General features: G+C 38.1%; 2 pseudogenes; both read right to left on the reverse strand.

Moving 5' to 3' along the window:
* Positions 1-6,205: 6,205 nt before the first annotated feature.
* LOC124228147 (olfactory receptor 8S1-like) lies at positions 6,206-7,161 on the reverse strand (annotated as a pseudogene).
* Positions 7,162-12,052: 4,891 nt separating this feature from the next.
* LOC124227419 (olfactory receptor 8S1-like) lies at positions 12,053-13,006 on the reverse strand (annotated as a pseudogene).
* Positions 13,007-13,396: the final 390 nt, after the last annotated feature.

The raw sequence follows: 13,396 nt of genomic DNA on the forward strand, positions 1-13,396 counted from the left end.
AGGGAAAGTAACCTACAAAGGAATCTCCATTAGGTTATCAGTGGATTTCTCAGCAGGAACTCTACAGTCCAGGAGAGAGTGGAGTGACATATTCAAATTGCTGAAAGATAAAAATTGCCAGCCAAGGGGCTGGCCCCGTGGCCGAGTGGTTAAGTTCACACGCTCTGCTGCAGGCAGCCCAGTGTTTCGTTGGTTTGAATCCTGGGTGCAGACATGGCACTGCTCATCAAAACCATGCTGAGGAAGCGTCCCACATGCCACAACTAGAAGGATCCACAACAAAGAATACACAGCTATGTACCAGGGGGCTTTGGGGAGAAAAAGGAAAAAAATAAAAAATCTTAAAAAAAAAATTGCCAGCCGAGAATTCTTGATCTGGAAAAGTTATCCTTCAGATATGAAGGAGAAATAAAGGCTTCTCCAGACAAACCAAAACTGAGGGATTTCACCACCACTAGACCTGTCTTGCAGGAAATGCTGAAAGGAGTTCGTCTTGCTGAAATGAAAAGACTCTAACCAGGGACACGAAAATATATGAAAGTACATAACACACTGGTAAAGGTGAAAAATAGGAAGAAATTAGAAAACTGTAACTCTACATTAGGATGGTGTATTAACCACTCAACTATAGTATAAAATTCAAAGGAAAATAATATTAAAAATAACTATAGCTACTACAAATTGTTAATGAGTATATGACATAAGAAGAGGTAACTTGTAACATCAATAGTATAAAAGAGAGGAGTAAAAGCATTGTCTTTATAGGCATTCAAATATAAGTTGCTATCAGCCTAAAATGTATTGTTTATCTATAAGATGTTTTATGCAATTCTCAAGGTAAGAAGAAAGCAAAAACCTAAAGCAGATTCACAAAAGACAAAGAGAGGGGCAACAGAGCTTACCACCATGGAAATTAACCAATTTACAAAGTAGGCACAGACAGAGGGAAGAAGAAACAACGGAAATACGAAACAGTCAGAAAGCAATTAATAAGATGGATTAGTAATTCCTTATATATCAATAAGTACTGTAAATATAAATGGATTGAATTCACCAATCAAAAGCAAAGAGTGGCTGTATGGATTAAAAAACCCAGACCCAACTACGTGCTGCCTACAGGAGACCCATTTCAGATTTAACGACACACATAAAGGACACACATTTAAGGACTCAAAGTGAAGGGATAGAAAAAGATATTCCATGCAAGTGCAAATCAAAAGAAAGCGGAGGTAGGTATACTTATGTTAGAAAAAATAGACTTTAAGCCAAAAAACGTAGCAAGACGCAAGTAAGGTCATTATATAATGATAAAGAGATCAATTTAGCAAGAAAATATAACAACTATAAATATATACACACACCCTACATTGGAACTTCTAAATATATCAAGCAAAATACTAACAGATATGAAGGGAGAAATAGACAATACAATAATAGTAGGGACTTCAATACCCCACTTTCAACAATGGACAGATCATCCAGACAGAAAATCCAAAAGGAAATGATGTACTTGATCTATACATTAGACCAAATAGAACTAACGTACATTTATAGACCATTCCATCCAACAGCAACAAAATTCACACTCTTCTCAAGTGCACACAGAACTTTTCCAAGAGAGATCCTATGATAGCACAAAGGACTTTGCTGAAAGAAATTGAAGAAGACATAAATAAATGGAATGACATCCTGTGTTCATGGATTGAAAGAGTTAATATTGTTAATATGTCTATGCTATCCAAAGCCATCTATGGATTCAACATAATCCCTATCAAAATTCCAATGGCTGTTTTCACAGAAACAGAATAAACAATTCTAAAATTTGTATGGAACCACAAAAGACCGTGAATAACCAATTCAATCCAGAGAATGAAGAACAATACTGGAGGCATCACACCTTCTGATTTCAAACTACACTACAAATCTATAGTAATTAAAACAGTTTGATATTGACATAAAAACTAGACACATATTCCAATGAAATACAGTAGAGAGCCCAGAATTAAGTTGCTGCATATATGGTCAACTAATATTTGATAAGGGAGCCAGGAACATCCAGTGGGGAGAAGATAGTCTCTTCAACAAATAGTGTTGGGAAAATTGGATAATCAAGTGCAGGAAAATGAAATTGGACCCCTGTCTTATCCCACTTACAAAAATTAGCTCAAATGGATCAAAGACTTAAAAATAGGATCTGAAAACATAAGACTTCTAGAAGAAAAGGTATGGAAGAAGCTTCTTGACATTGGTGTTGGCAACGATTTCTCTTTGATATGACACCAATAGTACAACAACAAAAGAAAACATCAACAGGTTGAACAGCATCATACTTAAAAGCTTCTACACAGCAGAAGAAACAATTAACAAAATAAAAAGGCAACCTACAGAACGAGAGAAAATTTTTACAAACCGTGTATCACATAAAGGGTTAATATACAAAATATATAAAGAACTCATACAACTCAGCAACAAAAAAAATCTGATTTAAAAGTGGGCGAGGACCTAAATAGACATTTCCAAAGAAGACATCCAAATGGCTAATAAGTACATGAAAATATGCTCAACATCACTAATCATCAGGGAAAAGCAAATCAAAACCATGATGATGGTCTGGCTCCATGGTTGAGTGGTTAAAGTTCTGTGTGCTCCAGCTTCAGAGGCCTGGGTTCATGGATTCAGATCCTGGTACAGACCTATTCTACCCACCATCCATACTGTGGCAATGTCCCACATACAACAAAATAGAGGAAGATTGGCACAGATGTTAGCTCAGGGCTAATCTTCCTCAAGCAAAAAGAAAAAAAATAAAGAGAGATTGGCAACAGATGTTAGCTCGAGGTGAGTCTTTCTCAGAAAAGAAAAAAACCAGGATGAGCTATCACCTCACACCTGTAAGAATAGCTATCATCAAGAAGACAAGAGTTGAGTTTTGGTGAGGATGTGGGGAAAGGGAACCCTTGTGTACTGTTTGTGAGACTGTAAACTTGTTTAGCCACTATGAGGAACATTATGGAGGTTCCTCAAAAGATTAAAAGTAGAATTACCATATCATCCACAATTCCACTTCTGGGTAAGTATCCAAAGGAAACGAAAACAGAGTATCAAACAGACATATGCTCTCTCGTTTGTTGCAACATTATTCACAATAGCCAAGATGTGGAGACAACCTGAGTATCCATCAACGAATGAATGGATAAAAACAATGTGGTATATATATATATATATATATATACACAATGGAATACTATTCAGCTATGAGAAAAAAAGGAAATCCTGCCATTTGTGACAACATGGATAGACCCTGAGGACATTATACTAAATGAGATAAGTCAAATAGAGAAAGACAAATATCATATGATTTCTCTTATATGTGGAATTTAAAAAAATGAAATTGTAAAAGCAGAAAATAAAATGGTGGTTACCACAGTCTGGAGGCAGAGGAATGGGAGAGATATTGTTCAAGGGTACATACTTGCAACTAGTAGATAAATAACTCCTGGAGACATAATACATGGTGCAGTGATTATAGACAACAAAATTGTATTATAAACATTCGACTTGCAAAAAATGTTCCCACTCTACTAAAGAATGTGGATATGAAGATAAGAAATTCTAAAACAGTATAATTAATGCAATGGGAGCACAAATTGTGATTTAGTAAGGATCAGTAATGATATTACATTGAGGAAACTAGAGCAAAATTTTTAAGAATGTATAAGATTGCTCTTGAAAAACATCTTTCTGAGAGACATCTATTTTGCATGAACGATGTATTCAAAGGCTCAGGACTGAAAAAAATTGAGCCAAGTTTGGTAAAACATGAGTAGCTTTGAGAAGTTGATGCCTAGGGAATAAGTGCCATCATAGAGCAAGAGATAAATGTGTGGGCTCCTGCATCAGACTACGTTCAAATCCCACATCCACCCCTAATTAGCTATATGACCTTGAACAAGATACATGAAGCTCTGTGCCTCAATATAATTGTGTATGAAATGCAGTTAGTAACAGCACCACAGAAGGCTTTTGGAGTTAGATATGAAATTATACATAAAGCTCTTCAAAAGTACCTACTCCTAACTATTTATTATTATTATTATTATATTTGAGATTGCAAGTCTATTCAAATTTCACCTAAATTCTCACATGGGGGAAGCACCAGCAAAGGCCAAATCTGCTGCTGCTAATGCTCCTGTTGCTGTTACTACTTCATATGCCTTTATCAAGAAAGGTGCAAGAAAGTCACATTGAAACCACTCACAAGTATCTCCCCTCCCCTGCTCATGACCCAAGCTGGAAGGAAAATTAGAAGCTTAGAATTATTTTGGAGCGGAGCATGTCTCCATTTTGCAATTACTGTGGGTAGCTTCACTCAGAAAGGAGGGCATGTAACTGCTGCAAAAGGTATGACTGCAAGACCGCAGAAATGACAAGAGGGAGAGAAAGTGATTGTGACACAGTATGGACCCCTGGGCCTGCCCTGATGGCTGTCATTAGGATGGATGTGCATTCCAGAACAGACCAGAATCTCTAGAAAGGTAACCAAGAGGAATGCTTGAAAAGTTTCATGTCAGGGAATGCTTAACTGTGTATTCTGGCTGTAGAAGGGGCCAGAAGAAAAGACTCTTCCCCGTTCTACACATTCTGTACCATGCTCCCAGACAGTATAGGAAACAAGTTTGGGAAGCCATCCTGTACAACAGTGAGAACTTCACTCAGAGCTCCTAGCTTCTATTAGAAACGCCCACTCTACTAATCCCTGCCCCATAGGAAGAAGGCTCCACCCACTAACTTTTCTCTGCTCATCCTCAGAATCTGGTTTCAAACAGGAATAGAGCATTCTATGTATCCTTTATATGTATTCCTCTGTCATACAGATTTTAGATTAGCTTTCTGGCTTTCATCCCAAGACATTGTCCTCAGTCTTCATATGCCAAATTTATCCTTTTTGACCAGATTGTATTCATGTCCCTCAACTCTGTTTTTCATAAATCTTCAGTTCTGGATTAGAAAATTGCTCAGTTTCCTAGAACCCTAACTATTTACCTATGACTCTCAGTTTTGGCTGTATACCCTAAAGTCTGACCTGGGGTTACCCCCCAGGACCCATTTTGGTGGGTCAGTCAATTTCCTGGTCCTGGACATTCCTCCTAAGTCCAAAGCACAGATAAGGGGTATTTCTGATTCCTTACTTATTAACCCCTTAGCCACAAACCCAGCCTCAAAATCCTTCCCACACCCCAAACACATATTACCTGTATATCCTGTCCAATAAGGCAAGCTGCTCTCCAGTTTGACTGCAAGACTTTCATTTAGATTCATCTACTAATAAGGAAGATGACCTGGAGGAAGTGGCTTCTAAGTCTTGTATCGTGGTAGAGTTTATGAAATCCTATTGATGATGAAATGTTTATTGAATTCTACACTAAAAAATTTATATAGCCTTGGGGCAGTTCCTGTTTTCAAAGGGTCTGAAATACTTTCGTTTTCTTCGTTTCTAATATCATGTCTCAGTCATGCGTAGTACTGTTTGCATTTAACCAGTCTGGAGAGCAGCTGTGTTTAGGCAGTTGGTTTGTTTGATTTCCTACCCTTGGCAGACAAATGCATGGTGAAGGCAACACATTTTATATTCTGTAATCACAGTCTGAAGTCAGATTTAGTTTTTGAGAACTGTTTAGTTTTGAAACAATGTTTTCAACATTGAATTTTACAAGGACCAATAGGGATCTCCTAGGTTTGGCCTCTGGGAGGTCTGGACAATGCAATGACCTATAGTCATTAATTTTAAACTCTTCTGAGTCTAGTGGAGTTGAAAATAGAAAGAGTGGCTAAAAGGGTATTTGCCTCCAGAACCTTTACTTAAGTATGAATTTGTGGCTTCCACTGACTTTTCCTAAAGTGACTTACTAGTAATGACTGAAGACACAAATGTTTTACCTAATAAGAAGACCCAAGTGATTATTTGGGGAGTACTTGGAATAACGAATTAACACTATCATGACCACATTTTCTAAATTGAGATAGTTGTTTAACCCATTGTATTCACTCTGTTTGGACTAAATTAATAGCTTTCTGATACCTCTGTGTCCATTTTTTATGCACTGCTTATTTATCTTGTAAGATGTGATGTTATGTAGAGCCAGGGAGTTTTTCATAAGGTCAACTCACTCATGTGTAGCTAGTATCATAGTATCTTGATTCTCCATTATCCTTTAGCTTTATTCTTCCACTAGGAAAACGGCAAACACTTCCCAGTGTTCTTCTCACAGCTGCCTTCACTTCCTTGTTCTTCAGGCTGTAGATGAGAGGATTCAGCATGGGAGTGACCACACCATACTGCACAGAGAAGATCAATTCCAGGGAGGATCCTGAGGTCGGCATGAGATAGCGGACAAACCCTGAGCCATAGAAGAAAGCCACTGCAATGAGGTGGGAGGAGCAGGTGGAGAAGGCCTTGCTTCTAGCTGAGGTTGAGCTGATGCTCAGGATGGTGGAGACAATGCAGGCGTAGGAAGAGATGATTGGAAGGAAGGTCCCAAGCCCAAGCAGCAGGCTGGAGCACAACAGGACTGTGAGATTGTTGGAGACATCAGAGCAGGAGAGAGGGAAGAGAGAGGGCACCTCACAGCTGTAGTGGCTGATAGTATGGTTCTCACAGAAGTCCAGGTTGGCAGCTAGGAAGATGTTGATAAAAGCATTCAAAAAACCCAAGCCCCATGACCCCCACACAAGCTGTACACATAGCTGTTTCCTCATCATCTGTCCATAGAGCAGAGGGTGGCAAATGGCAGCATAACGGTCATAGGCCATCACTGAGAGTAGGCCGACTTCAGTCCCTGCAGTGATAAGCACAAAGAAGCCTTGTATCAGGCAGCCCCTTGCTGAGATGGTTTTTATCTCAGATAGGAGGTCCTTCTGCATCTTGGGTACAGTGACTGAAGAAAAACAAAGATCCAGGAAAGAGAGGTGACTCAGGAAGAAGTACATGGGTGTGTGGAGGTGGGAATCAGCCCTGATCACCAGCATCATCGTCAGGTTCCCCATTATGGTCAGGAGGTAAATATCCAGGAACAACACAAAGAACACAGACTGGATGTGGGGGTCAGCAGACAGCCCGAGGAGGAGGAATTGAGTGATGGTGCTGTGGTTCCCCAAGGCCATTTACAAAGGCTACTCCCTAAAAATTATATAAAAAAGTCACGACAGTGAAATTTCTTCTATTCTCCAATCAGTTTTCACATTGCATTGATTCTCTTTTATTATCACTATTAATCAGCAATTAGAGTTTTAGCTTCTACACTAGGCCAACTTTTATGTCAGTCACTTTGAATATAACGGAAAATAAGACATGGTCTCTCTCATTTTAAAGGTCACACTTCAATGAGATACATATATAAACATAGGCTACTAGAAACCATTGTGATTGGTGAAATGAGAGCTCTAAAGATGATTTTTGGAAGAGTCAGTAATGAGTTAATATTGAGGTACGTAAGCAAAGATTTTAAGAAAATGTAAGCTTCTCTAGAGAGACAAGTAGTTTGAGAGAATAGCGCACTCAAAGATGAAGAATTAGGAAATGGGATAGTTCTTTTTAGCATGACTCTACAATGTGAATTAGCAGCACATTGTAGTCACTCACAGGTAGTGTAGTCATTCACAGGTAGGCATCAGTCTAGGTTCAAATCCCAGCTCGACCACTAATGAGCTGTGAGACCTTATTAAGGTGGCTTACCTATTCTGTACCTCAGTTTTCTTGTCTATAAAATAAGGTAATAATATCACCACTCTCATGAGATTTTTGCAAGGATAAAATATATAAAGTATTTAGAAAAATGTCTACACAAAAGGCTCACTTATTATTATTATTATTAATTTCATCACTATTATTCCTTTAGGTTACAATTGTGGGCAGAAGTCAGATAATAAATAAATCCTCTTTCAGGGTAATGCACTATCAATCAGGAGTTAAAGTTTTTGCTGTGACAATGACCAAACTTGTTTTCTAAAGGAAGTGTCAGACAATCACGTAGAGATCACTAAGGGGGCTGAAGATTGGCATTTTGAAATCACTTTGGAGTGGATCCCTTCCAAAGTTAAAACATTTTACAATCATTGAGGGCAATTTCCCTCAGGAACGGAGGGCATGTCACTGTTCTGGAAAGGAAGAGCAGCCATAAATTAGATGGGAGATATTAGAGACGCTAGGTGTAACTTTGGCGCTTGCCCTTACGTTATTTTCTGGGATGGATGCATATCCTGGTTGGGTGGAGAACTCTGGGCAAAGAAGGAAGCAAAGAATGTGAATGGAAATCATGCTGGTGCTCAAAGGAGCAGCCAGGATAGAAAACCCTCTCCAGATCAATCCACTCTGGACAATTGCCCCAGACAGGGTAGAACAGGGATAGTGTTAGAGAACAAGATCAGGGACTCACCCTGTCAGTCCTGTGACAGCTTGTGCTTGATGGGGCCCCTATCTTCAGTTAAAATTGTCAGTTACTACTGACCCCTGCCCCTAAAAAATAGATCTCATATTTCTTTCTCCAGTGTAGAGAGGCAGCTTAAAACATTCGGTCCTGTATATACCTCAGTTATGTACCTCTCTGATTTCGATCCTTAGGTACTTTCTCAATGTCCACATCCCAAATCTCTTTCTCATGCCCGGATTATGTTCCTGTCCTTAGATTCTACTTTTTTCTAAGACTCTATATCTAGTTTATAATGTCAGGGGGTCTAGTTAAACATTGTTACAGATGGTTCCTAGTTCTAGCCTGAGAGCCTAGAGACTGTCCTTTAGGTTAATTCCAGGACACATCATGGTGCCACAGCATGACTCCTGGTTTTGGCTAATCCTGAGTTGCTTGGTACCTGATAATGCAAGGTCTAGCCCAGACTTAATTTCCCAGCCAGGGTGCCTCCTGAGCCCTTACTTATCAATTCTTCATACATAATCTCAGCTTCAAAGCCCTTCCCATAACCCAAATGCTGATTACCTGTAAATTCTGTCCAACAAGACAATCTGATCGCCAAGAAGCCTGCAGGACTGTGAGTTAAATCCAGCTTTTAAGAAGATGAATGAACTGGAGAAGATAGTTTTCTGCATCCTGAAACATAGTTAAATTCATGTAATCCAATTGATAATTAAATCTACTTCTTTATTCTGCACTAACATACGAAATAGGCATAGAACAGTTGCCTCTTTCAAATGATCTCAGATGTCTTCACCCAGGCAGCTCTTCACTTGGATTTCTACATGATTGTTTATAACATGTCTCAGCCACTCATAGAATTATCTGGACTAATGAATCCTCAGAATAGCTGTGTTTAGACAGCCTGAGCATTAAGTCCCTGGTTTAGAAGCTCAGGGGAATAATAACTCTGCTGTTCCCCGTAGTCACAATTTGAAGTCAATCTTGTACTCAAGAACTTTAGCAAACGTACTAAAAAATGTCAGCAAGTTTAAATTCATGCAGCTTGCTTAAATCTGACCTTTGGAACTACCAGGTTGACGTGATGACTATGAAACATTAAACGTGAACCTTTGTTAGTCTAGAGGGAGTTGATTGGAGATAGATTTGGCCAAGAGTATTTGAATGGTCCTTATGAAGCAATGGGAATTTACCTGGATGTGAGCTGCTGACTCACTAAGGTGATTATCAAATGGGTAAAGAGAAAAAAAATCAATGAACTCGATCACTTTAAGCCAGTTGACTCCCTTTTTGTGATGCATCTGTGTAGGTTCAGTCTAAACAATGGCTCTCTTAAAGTATGAATGCCCACAGATTGGAGATGTCATGTGGGGAATCATTTGCTTAAGTTTTCGTGGTCTTGATGTAAAACAAATTTCCATTTATTTATTAAAATGAGCTATAAGATTTATCAGTAAAATTAGTTTTAGGAAAAAAAGTTAATCCTTAATATTTATTAGGAAATAAAATTCCGAGAAGACTGGAAAACTCAAGTCCAATTGTCTAGTGTGGTCCAACAGGTTTCTGTGATGATGGAAAAGTTCTATATGTGCACAGTCCAATAAAGCAGCCACTAGCTACATGTGGTTATGGAGCCCTTGAAGTGTGCCCAGTGAGACTGAGGAACTAGATTTTTAGTTTTACTTAATTTTAATTAATGAAAAATTAAATTTAAATAGTCTTGTGTAATTAGTGGTTACCACATTGAACAGCTCAGGTCTACCATTGTCATTCTATAGATCTATGCAAAGAAATAATATTTTCATATATTTCTCTGATTATAAAATTTATATATATAAAATCTAGGAATGTTGTAGATGATTCATGTATATGCATGTTTGTATATTTTTATGGGCAAGGTGTTGGTGTGTGTTTTCATGTAAAGAATATTTGCAAAGTATTAATAGTAGTTATCTCTGGATGCACAGTATTAAATAGTGTTTCATTATCTATTCTTTTTAGGGGGATTCTCTGTGTTTCTATATTGAGCTTCTATTAAAATAAGACAATAAAAGTTACAAAAGTAACACAAGTTTAAGTAAAAATGTAATTAAGACAATATAAAGTCTTCTTTATTTGCCACAAGTTAGGGAAAAATACTCTGATATTAAGGTATTTTTCTTTTAATTCTGTCTATCAATCTATAATCTGTCAATCTATCTATCTATCTATCATCTATTTATCTATCTTTCTCTCAAAATTGATTACTCTCTTGCTCCTCAACTCAAAGTATGGTCATGGGCCAGTATTATTAGCATCATCTGGAAATTTGTTTGAAATACAAACTCTTAGGCCCCATGCTAGTCTTATTGATTGGACCTACATTCATCCACATCTACAGATAATTCATGTGCACACAAAAGTTTGATGAACAGTGGATTAAATCCAAGAATAATTTTGAATCTTTTTTATGTAGCATTTTAATGTGTAGAATTTCCTTACATTAAATACTTTCCTAAATATGATTTCAAAATATGGATTACAGTATTCAATAGCATGAGTTTACCTTAATCAAATTACACATTCTGTAATATAACAAAGCATTTCTAGCTTTCATAGCTACCATGAAAAAATTATGTGATAAACAATCTTGTGGCTAAAATTTGATGCAATATATGTTTAATTCTTTGAACCTGTAAATGCTGGGGCAAAGGATATGAGCTTTGTGAAAGTTCTTAATGCATATTACCACAAAATATCCAGAAATATTGAACCCCTTTACTCCTCCCATGTGACTTGAAGTCTATCACTAGTTTTATCCAACTGTCCAGAACCTTTACTTAATAGTGAAGTTATGGTTTCCATTGAACTTCCTAAACTCAATTGCAAATAATGATTTAAGACACAAATATTTCACCTGTGGAAGTTAATAAAAGAAATCTTAGCTAAATTGGAGTTGGGAAGGCCTGCAGGCAGAGCACTCATGCCCTATCATATATCGTGAATTTCAACAAACAGGAAGAAACATATGCTTGCATCTTCCACAGGAAGTAAAACTACTTTAAGACTAAAGGAAGATTTCTCTCCCCACCTGGCAACAGTCTAGCCAATGAGAAGTGCCACAGCTCAGCCAATGAGAAGCTGTTGCCCCTGAACTGTTACTTTATCCCAATGGACTTTCATTTACAACAGCCCATCCTTGCTCTCCATTTTCCTCTATAAAAGCAGCTTCCCTGCTTTGTTTTCTGGATTTGCCTATAGTTTGCCATAGCATGCACATTCTGAATTGCAATCCTTTTGGCTATTCCTGAATAAACTCATTTTAAGGATAAAATAACAGGCAAATTTGCTTTTTAAGTTGACACACACAATAAGACCAATGTGAATATTTGAGGAGTAGTGAGAATCAACATGTTTATTTCCTATTTTCCAATTTATCTCAAAAAATAATATTATTTAAAATATAATATTAATATAATATAAATATAATATAAAAATTGTTTTCTATTTGTACTCAGCTAACACTTGTATAATACCTCTACATTCATTTCTTACACACTATTAATTTATCTCCCAACACTTGATATTGTGTAGACCTAGGAATTTTTTCTTAATGTCTGTCTAGTATTACATTTTATGATTCTTTGTTATCTTCTAGCTTTATTTTCCCACCAATAACATGGAAAGTAATTCCCCAGTGTTCTTCTTAAAGTTACTTTCACCTCCTTGTTCTTCAGGCTGTAGATGAGAAGATTCAGCATGGAAGCAACCACAGCATACTTCACAGAAAAGATCAACTCCAGTGGATGCTGAGATTGGCACGAGATAGTGAAGAAAGGCAGATCCATATAAAAAGCTCACTACAATGATGTGGGAGGAGTAAGCGGAGAAAGGCCTTGCTTCTGCCTGTGGTGGAGCTGATGCTCAGGATGGCGGAAACAAAATGGGCATAGGACTAGATGATTGTGAAGAGGGTCCAAAGTCCATGCAGCAGACTGGAGCAGAGCAGGACTATGAGGTTGGTAGAGACATCAGAGCAGAACAGAGGGAAAAGAGAGGGTACTTCACAGCTGTAGTGGCTGATGGTATGGTTCTCACAGAAGTCCAATTTGGCAGCTAGGAGGATGTTGATAAGAGCATTCAAAAAACCCAACCCCCATGACCTCCACACAAGCTGCATACACAGCTGTTTCCTCATCATCTGTCCATAGAGCATAGAGATTGGCAGAGGGTGACATAACAGTCATAGGCCATTACTGAGAGCAGAGTGTCCTCAGTCCAAGCAGTGATAAGCACAAAAAGCCTTGTGCCAGGCAGATCCTTATCAAGATGGATGTTGTCTGAGAGAAGGTCCTTTAGCACCTTGGGCATGATGACTGAGATAAACAAAGATCCAGGAAAGAGAGATGACTGAGGAAGAAGTACATGGACAACTGGAGGTGAGTATCAGACTTATCACCAGCAGCATGATAAGATTCCTCATTTATTGTTAGGAGGTATATATTCAGTAACAACACAAAAGGCAGAGCCTGGATGTGGGGGTTGGCAGAGAATTTGAGGAGGGTGAACTCTGTGATGGTTCCATTGTTCCCCAAGTCCATTTACAAAGGCCTTTCCCTAGAAATAATATGAAAAGGCATGGCCACAAAGTTTTACTATCCCCATGGAATTTTCTCATTGCATTGATTCTCTTTTAATATCACTATTATACAGCAAACATTTTTGCTTTCTACTAGGGCATAGACTTTGTGTCAGTCACTTGGAACACATGGATAATTGAGACATGGCCCAAACTCTTAAAATGCTCCCACTCGTGGTGACATCAGCAACATGACAGCATAAGACATTTCTCCTTTTTATCTCCCTTTTTTTTTTTTTTTTTTAAAGATTTTATTTTTTCCTTTTTCTCCCCAAAGCCCCCCGGTACATAGTTGTGTATTCTTCGTTGTGGGTTCCTCTAGTTGTGGCATGTGGGACGCTGCCTCAGCGTG

Source organism: Equus quagga, chromosome 1 (genome assembly GCF_021613505.1).
Source record: "Equus quagga isolate Etosha38 chromosome 1, UCLA_HA_Equagga_1.0, whole genome shotgun sequence".
In the NCBI taxonomy this organism is placed as follows: domain Eukaryota; kingdom Metazoa; phylum Chordata; class Mammalia; order Perissodactyla; family Equidae; genus Equus; species Equus quagga.